General features: G+C 37.7%; 1 long non-coding RNA gene across 1 annotated transcript; it reads left to right on the top strand.

Moving 5' to 3' along the window:
• The first annotated feature begins 454 nt into the window (after window positions 1-454).
• Window positions 455-9,068, top strand: LOC107182627. Its single transcript, XR_001513357.1, has 3 exons — window positions 455-469; window positions 4,628-4,661; window positions 9,019-9,068. It is a non-coding gene; the product is annotated as an uncharacterized LOC107182627 (long non-coding RNA).

The raw sequence follows: 9,068 nt of genomic DNA, 5'->3' as shown, positions 1-9,068 counted from the left end.
ACACACACACACACACACACACACACACACACACACATATATATATTATCTTCCCTTTGTAAAACGATGTTATAATATGCTGATGTTATCATTTTAAGCAGTAACTTTAAAATAAAGCGGCAAAATCAAAAGCTGGCAATTGGCCCTAACATTTTTAAAACTTGTACTGGTCTATTAAATTCAACAGTCTAGTGATGATTTACCTAATGTACACAATCAATCATAAAAGTTTTTCTACCTTATCAACTGTATTAGTTACTTATTGCTGATATAGCAAATTCCTTCAAACTTAGTGACTTATCACAACAAAAATGTATTATCTCGCTCCTCTATAGGTTAGAAATCTGACCTCGATCTCTCTCTCATCAAGGTGTTTCGAGGGCTGCGTTCTCTGCTGGAGGGCCTAAGGGAAGACACTTCTCCTTGCCGTTTCCATGGCCTTGCTTCTTCAGGTCTCCTGCCTGCCTGGGTTTGTAGCTCTTTCCTCCATCTGCAGGGTCACCAATAGCAGACTGAGTGCTTCTCTCACTACATCATATTACTGCAACCTCTTGCTTCCTTTCAGCTCCTTTCTGACCCTTTTCTTTTTTAAAATATTTTTTTAATTGATTTCAGAGAGGCAGGGAGAGGGAGTGAGAGATAGAAACATCAATGATGAGAGAGAATCATCGATCAGCTGCCTCCTGCACACCCCACACTGGGGATTGAGCCTGCAACCCGGGCAAGTGCCCAGAGAGGGAATCAAACTGTGACCTCCTGGTTCATAGGTCGATGCTCAATCACTGAACCACACCGGCAGGGCTCTGACCCTTTTCTTCAATCTTTCACTTTTAATGATTCTTATCATCCACCTGGATAACCCAAGATAATCATTCTAAGATCCTCTTATAAACTGCCTTCATTCATCTGCAACTTTCGTTTCCCTTTGCTATGTAACCTTGCATATTCATAGCTTCCAGGGTTTGGGGGACATAGGCATCTATTTCTTGGTGGGGGCATTATTCTGCCTACCTACCACATTATTTAACTTAGACTAAACAGCAACGGAGATAGAAGAATTAAGGTGGATTAATTTCGATTCTTTCCTTAGGATGAATTAGGAGCATTGAAATGGCTGGAGAGATCCACATTGTAGAAGTTTTTGAAGCATCCTGTCAAGTTGCTTTGCAAAAACATTGCAAAATATTACATTAAATTAAAGATTAGATTCTAAGATGCATTATAATTTTATGTGCCATTAAGGAAGAAAAATCACTGCCAATTAAACTATGACACTATTTTTCATCACTTAGAATTTTTATTTTACAGTTATTATTTGAATAATTTTCTTAAACTTACTTGGCCTTGTGTTTTTATCATGCATCATAGCAATATGAAAAGCTATTGTAGTTCATGTAGTCACAGGCAATGCCAACTACCTCTCAAGTACTGCTTGGCTGAGAGTGATTTAAGATATTATCGATCGGATAGTAACATTTTGATTTCAGAGATATTAAAATGTGCATATTAGAATCAATGAAATGCAGGTGGGCCAATGGCGCAATGGATAACGCGTCTGACTACGGATCAGAAGACTCTAGAATCAATGAAATGCAATATATGTAGAATGGGAGACTCTCAGAATAAGCTATTTAATATTATTTTTAAAATATACATATATATATTTATTGATTTCAGAGATGAAGGGAGAAGAAACCAGAGATAGAAACAACAATGATGAGAGAGAATCATTGATTGGCTGCCTCCTGCATGCTCCCCACTGGAAACTGAGCCTGCAACCCAGGCATGTGCCCTTGACTGGAATTGAACCCAGGACCCTTCAGTCCACAGGCCGATTCTCTATCCACGGAGCCAAAACAGCTAGGGCTGATTTAATATTCTTGATTCCCTCTCTTCAGTAATGGCTGAGGTGGTCTGTGATAGGAGGTGATTTCAGCTTTGCTGAGGCACACATTGCATGTTACCCATCTGTTCACAAAACAAGTTCCCTCAGTTCGTGAATGAGCATGGCGGGTTACACACTGAACTTACATGGCCACGCATGCACCTGTGCAGCCACTAACACTGCCCTGTGGCTCTTTGCCTGCATTTAAAAATATACAGCCTAACCGGTTTGGCTCAGTGGATAGAGCATTGGCCTGCAGACTGAAGGGTCCCAGGTTCGATTCCGGTCAAGGGCATGTACCGTGGTTGTGGGCACATCCCCAATAGGGGGTGTGCAGGAGGGAGCTGATCAATGTTTCTCTCTCATTGGTATTTCTAACTCTCTATTCCTCTCCCTTCCTTTCTGTAAAAAAAAAAAAAAATCAATAAAATAAAAAAAAGAATATACAAAGATTTCCTGTAACCCCCTTGAATGTTAAATCTGCAGTAAGCAGTTATATAAAAAAAAAAACCAAAACAGTATATATTACTTAGTGAGGAAAATAGGCTTTCTAAAACAGCTTGAATGACTACCATTAATTCAGGGGTTACTATGTGCCAGGCACTATGCTAAAAGCTCTGTCAACATTTCCGCATTTAGTCTCCCACAACTAACAACTTTGCACAGAAAATATAAATATGCTCCTTTTAAATATGAAAAAAAGTGAGTCCTGGGCTAATAAATACATTCTAGGAAACATGGCTAGGAGGGGCATAACTAGGTTTTGAACCCTGGTTTGTTTGAATTTAAGCACTATATATACCATAATGCCTTCTATATTAATTATATCTAAGCAAATAAATCACTGCTTCCAACTTACTAAAATTACAATAAAGTTAGGGGAATGTTTCCTCTTCTATAATTCATCTTTCTTACTAGGTAATAATTATGAGATACCTCAGGAAAACATATTTTATGAAAACAAACAAACTTCAGGGAGTAAAAGCACAAAATATAGATTTATCATTTTACCCTAAACTGAGAATAGCTAAAATCCACTTCTCAAGGACATCCCTCCTACCTCCAAATGCCATTTAAAAATTAATCATTCTACATTATAACCATGCAATAATATATATATTATAGTTTTAGAATAAATATTTTGCTAAGTATCTATTAAAAACCACTTCTCTGAAAAAATAACTTCACAAATTAAAAAAATAATGATTATATATCAAAGTATAGGGGTAACATATCACTGGTGTCTTTCAATATTGATAAGTAGGTAAATACTTCTATGATCTGAAAATTTACCCTCTCATATAATAGATGGAACTGAAATTATGATTTTCGAAGAAATCAGGGAAAAAATAGCCAAAATATATCTTTCTACATACCATTGGTCTATGGCAATTTGAACAATCACTGACATTTACTCTTTAATTTAGTAAACAGACATTCTTTTTTTATTGTTCCTCCTCATCACTGATACTCAGCATCCTTAACACTAAGTAGCTCTTGATCTTAACTATATTGGACTCATAGGGGGAGATTTAAAAACTACTAATGTCTGGGTCTCACCCCCACAGCTTATGATTTAGTTAATTGGGAGTGTGACCTGTATATTTTAAAATATATTTTTATTGATTTCAGAGAGGAAGAGAGAGAGAGAGGAACATCAATGATGAAATAAAATCATTGACCAGCCGCCTCCTGCGCACCCTACACTGGAGACTGAGCTCACAACATGGGCAGGTCTCCTGACTGGGACTCAAACCCTGACCTCCTTCCTGGTTCATAGGTCAATGCTCAACTGCTGAGCCACGCTGGAATATGTTTATATTATTCCATCTAATTAATACTAATTAATACTTATTAATTAGATGGAATAATAAATTACTATTATTTTTAAGTTGTCCATCATCACTGTGCAGCTCAATTTGAGAACCACTAATATAAAGGGTTAGATCATGGAAAACACATCTGTGAATTTGAGAAAGAAGGCTAATTATAATGGCTTAACAGTGATACTTTTGGAACAGCTACAGATTTCAATGTATATGTTATATCTGTTCTAACACCATAGATCATGGAGACTTAGTTATGTTACTAAATACTTCAGGCATTTCATGAACCAAGAAATATAGCCAGATTATTGTCTCATTGTAACTCTGCTTCTAAAATTATCTTATTTGTTTCTGGAATTCTGTAACAAATTTGCATTTGGATCAGAGCACCAGAAAATTCAATAGTACTACTGTCTTAGGGGAAGGCAGTTGGAGTGTGCAGTAATAAGGTTTAAAATTTATAAGTTACCATCTTGGGCAGTAATCCTGGCCAAGTTTCTTAAGACAATTTGACACACTAATAAAACTTCTGCCAAAATAATCTTTTGCAGAGCCAAAGTAACCTTAGGTACGATAAACTGGTCTCAATGCATGAATTCATGAAACAAACAATTGTAACAGGTTATCTGTACTTCTGATATTGCTGTTTTCTCTAAAAACACACGTAGAAGAAAGCAAGATTCTGTATAGCAAGTGATAGAGATGCAGCTAGGCTCCAAATAATAATAATTTCTATTCATACAAAATGTTATAATTTTTTTTAAAGCTTCGCGATCAAGTTTTTTATTTGGTTTCTAGGGCACTTTAAAGTCACTTCACTTCTTGGTAATGTTTTATCTTAAATACATGTTTTTACAACTGAAGCTGTGTAGTAATAAGGTAATTTAAAGGAAAATTCATGATTGGCTTGTTTCAGGAGAAGCTATCATGATTCTGTCAAGAAGGATAAGGTAAGCCACTATGATGTTTATATCTGGCATTATTGCGGTTTCTAATTAGCATATTACCTCTGGTTCAGACTCGACATCATTATACATCAATACTCCACTTTACATAGCTCCTTCGCAAAGGAGCTGGCAAATAGACAATTGGCAGCCGCAATAGCAAACACTCTTTAAGAGGAAAATATGACCTCTTAAGAGGAAAGTGTCATCTACTGGGACTTGATGTCAGCCAATGAATATTCATTCAAATAAACATCTGTTACTTCCACGAGCCACTGTGGTAAATCAGTTTTAAGGAGCTATACAGAGATGAATATCACACCACCTTCCCTCTCCCCAAATCAATCTCTTTAAAACGGGTCCCTTTGGTTTGGGTTGTCCATCACACATATTATGCTAAAACACACTGTAGCGACTGAGCTTCGGCAATACAGAGCCCATGCGTATGCGCCTGTTGTCAGTCCCTGATACTGGTTTTATTTATTCCATATTTACACACCTGAGTTATGTGGTTTATCAACTTCTGTGCTTGTAAATGCTGCAATGTTGATCCTTATTTTCAGTCTTTAACAAACAAGTGCCAGTTCTTGTAGCAAACAGATTGTGTGTGTGCGCGCATGCACACACACGTATATCTATTTGCATTGTCTTACTAATTAGACTAAGGATACCCAGATTAACTCATTAATCCATACATTGTACCAGACTAAACACAAATTGCCTGATGGTGCTGAGAATTTACTCCAGACAACTCCTCTTATTTTTATATACTCACATAGTTAAATGCATAAATATAACTTACCCATGTTTTAATGTTCTTTTTAGCAACCCAGACATTTCAGCATTCTATCAACTGTTCCTTAGCTGACATTAGGCAAAATGGATTCTTGCTGTTATTATAAAGTGAAGAGTGTAATCAATGTTAAAATGTTCTTAAATATAAATTTGGGGATATTTTTAAAATGTAAAAGAAAATATTGAATTTTAAAATGAAATGCGTTGTGTTTAAGATTTGGCCTTCTCTTCTAATAATGAAGTGATGGAGTACCAACATTTATTTTCGCAATCTTTTACTTTTTAAGGCTTAGTCCACTTTTGGAGATTTTTCTTCTGTTAAGAGTCACGACCTGCTTGTACCACACTAATAAGGAACAAGTTTGAAATAACTCCAGTCATTTCCTTTTCATGGAAGTGCAGAGAGAGATTATGTATACATTTGATTTAATAAATACAATAAATTAAAATGTAGGTCAACAGGATAACAGGCTAAAAGAGATAGTAGAGAAAAGGGACAAAGGAAGAGAATGGCATAAAGAAGGAGAGAGATTAGCAGAACTAAAAATGCCCCAAAGGGCCAGAAACCATTTCTGATTTTTACAAGGGCTTTCTGACATATTTCTTTCTCATTGGACAGTCTCTGTCAATTTCACCGTCTGAAAATTGTCCAAAGCAACTCCCGTGGGATGGCTAAAACCTCAGCACTCCCTCATTCTTCACTGGCTATCAACATCTCCAGGCTGTCCCAGAGGTCCCAATTCTTTCCTTTCTGACTGTGGGGCCAAAAACACTGTCAGTTCCTTCTCCTTCCCATCCCCTTGCTTGGAATGCTGTTTATGTGCTTAGAAGTGGCATAGCATAGCAGTCAAGAGCATGGGTTTCCTGGCCAGAGTCCATCATTTACTAGTCATGTGACCATGGGAAGTTGCTTTATCTTTCTGTGCCTCTGTTTCTCATCTATAACATCCTATATAATAAAAGGCTATTATTCAAATTGACCGAACAGCGGAACAACCGGTCACTATGATGCGCACTGACCACCAGGGGGCAGATGCTCAATGTAGGAGCTGCCCCCTGGTGGTAAGTGCACTCCCACAGGGGGAGCGCCAGAAGCCGGACTCATGGCTGGCAAGTGCTGTGGCAGTGGCAGGTGTCTTTCCAACCTCTGCGGCAGCACTAAGGATGTCTGATTTCCCTTGAGGGCTCCCAGACTGTGAGAGAGTGCAGGCCGGGCTGAGGGACCCCCTCCCCACGAATGCATGAATTTTGTGTACTGGGCCTCTAGTTAATATATAATAACAGTACCTACCTCATTGGGGCTATTGAGAGTATTAAATGAGTCAGTGTATATAAAAGACAATATGCATTACAGAAGTGTTTGCTGTTATTCAACAAATAGTTATTGAGTTCCAACACAGTGCTAGGCACTGGGAAAATAGCTTTGATGGCAAGGAGTGAGTGAAAGAAACCAATATCTGAAAGATTGGAAGACTGAACTTTGAACTCTATTTTACACGTAAACTCTACTTTGCTACAATGCAAAAAATAACTGCTGCTTTTTTATACCATAGAATTATCCTAAGATAGAACTTGTTTCTCCATCTACTCAACCCGTGTCTACTTCTTGAGAGCGTGTTCCCTGTGTATTTTGAAGGACAAGCCATCTACATTGAAAAATAAGTTTTCTTGTTTGTTGAATTAGGTACTCAGTGTTTGTTTGTTGAGTAAGCATATAAATACCTCTTTTCATCCTGTGGCTTCTCCTGTAGTGTATTTGTAGGCAGTAAAGCCATAAGTCTAAGGGGCTGCTTATTCCATGAAGAAGAGGTGAATGAAAACCTGCCATTGCTTTTCAGGCAGGAAAGTCCTGTTCTTGGACTTGAAGCCCTCCTTCTTAAACCATCCTGCTAGATTATAAACGCTTCAGAGCAGGTTTCATATCTCGTTTGGCACATATCTTCTAGCACTGTGCTTTGTCATTTAAAAGGTATTTGTTACGTGATTAAATAAAGTCTCAGATATGCAAATAGTTGTATTTCCTAAATTCAATTTCTGGTGTGTGTGTGTGTGTGTGTGTGTGTGTGTGTGGGTGGGTGTGAGGGGATGGGGTGTGGGGGGTGTGGAGGTGTGTGTGGCAAAAATGGCCATAGGTTAAGTTGTAGACTTAAAAGCATTTTTCCCCATAGGGATAAGGAAAACAGATAAATTTAGAATTAATCTGCCCAGAAAGTAGAACTCTCACCTGATGCAATCAACCTTATTAAAAAGTATACTGATTTAATACATCTGCCAGCCTGAGCCAGTGTGGCTCAGTGGTTGAGCATCAACCCATGAACCAGGAGGTCACTGGTTTGATTCTCAGTCAGGGCACATGCCCAGGTAGGGCTTGATCCTCAGTGGGGGGCATGCAGGAGGCAGCCAATTAATGTTTCTATCTCTCTATCCCTCTCCCTTCCCTCCCTCTCTAAAAATAATCGGTAAAAATATTTTTTAAAATAGTCTGCCAAAAAATCTGAGATTAATCAAGGTTGCTAGTATTTACCTTTATCTTTTTAAAAAATATATATTTTTATTGATTTCAGAGAGGAAGGGAGAATCATTGATTGGCTGCCTCCTGTACACCCCCTACTGGGGATCGAGCCAAAACCCAGGACTCTTCAGTCCACAGGCCAACTCTCTATCCACTGAGCCAAACCAGCTAGGAATCTAGCATTTGGCTTTATAGAACACATAACTTGATTTCTTCTATGTAGACATTTTATAAAGCAGGTTAGAAAAATTTTGCTGCCCTCCTGTATTTTACAAAATAACATAAGCCAATATTCATTCTCTGACGAGGGTTCTGTAAGTAGTTTGGTGAGAAAATGAGGTCATTGTTCTTCTGATGTGTATTTCAGAGGTTAGGGCCACATACCAAACACCATTAATTTATTTGCCCTTTAATCCATTATCCTTTAATTAACCTATTGTTCTTTAATTTCTCTAAATACTTTTAGCCTCCTGTATATTTGGCCTGTGCTACTTTTCATGAAAATCAGATCCATAAATAATTAGGCAGTGTAAAAAATCATGTTTTATGTTTTTGTTATTCTTTTTTAAAATATATTTTTATTCATTTCAGAAAGGAAGGGAGAGGGAGATAGAAGCATAAATGATGCGAGAGAATCATTGATCAGCTGCCTCCTGCACATGCCCTACTGGGGATAGGGCCCTTAACCCGGGCATGTGCCTTTGACCGGAATCGAACCCGGAACCCTTCAGTCCACAGGATGCTCTATCCACTGAGCCAAACCAGCTAGGGCTGTTTTTATTCTTTAATATTCCCTTCAATTGCCTTTGAATGTGAAAATAACTTGACCATCCACTTATTCATTCAGAAATCATTTATTAAATATTATATGTCAAGCATTGTATTAGGCACAAAAAGCCAGATATGGTCCCTGCTCTTATTCTAGTAGTGGGAGAAAATATTAAAGACATATCACGTGAATATTTATGTACTTACAAACTATGATAAGTACTGTGCAATATATAGTGTATTATGAGTGATTATAACAGGATTGCCAAATTTTTATCACTGTGACAGAGATCTTTCTCATGCTGATGAACAAGGGTGAAAAAAGAAGATTGTTATAC

The sequence above is a fragment of the Myotis davidii genome, unplaced genomic scaffold, assembly GCF_000327345.1.
Source record: "Myotis davidii unplaced genomic scaffold, ASM32734v1 scaffold370, whole genome shotgun sequence".
Taxonomy (NCBI): domain Eukaryota; kingdom Metazoa; phylum Chordata; class Mammalia; order Chiroptera; family Vespertilionidae; genus Myotis; species Myotis davidii.
This window is presented reverse-complemented; position numbering and strand designations above follow the sequence as displayed.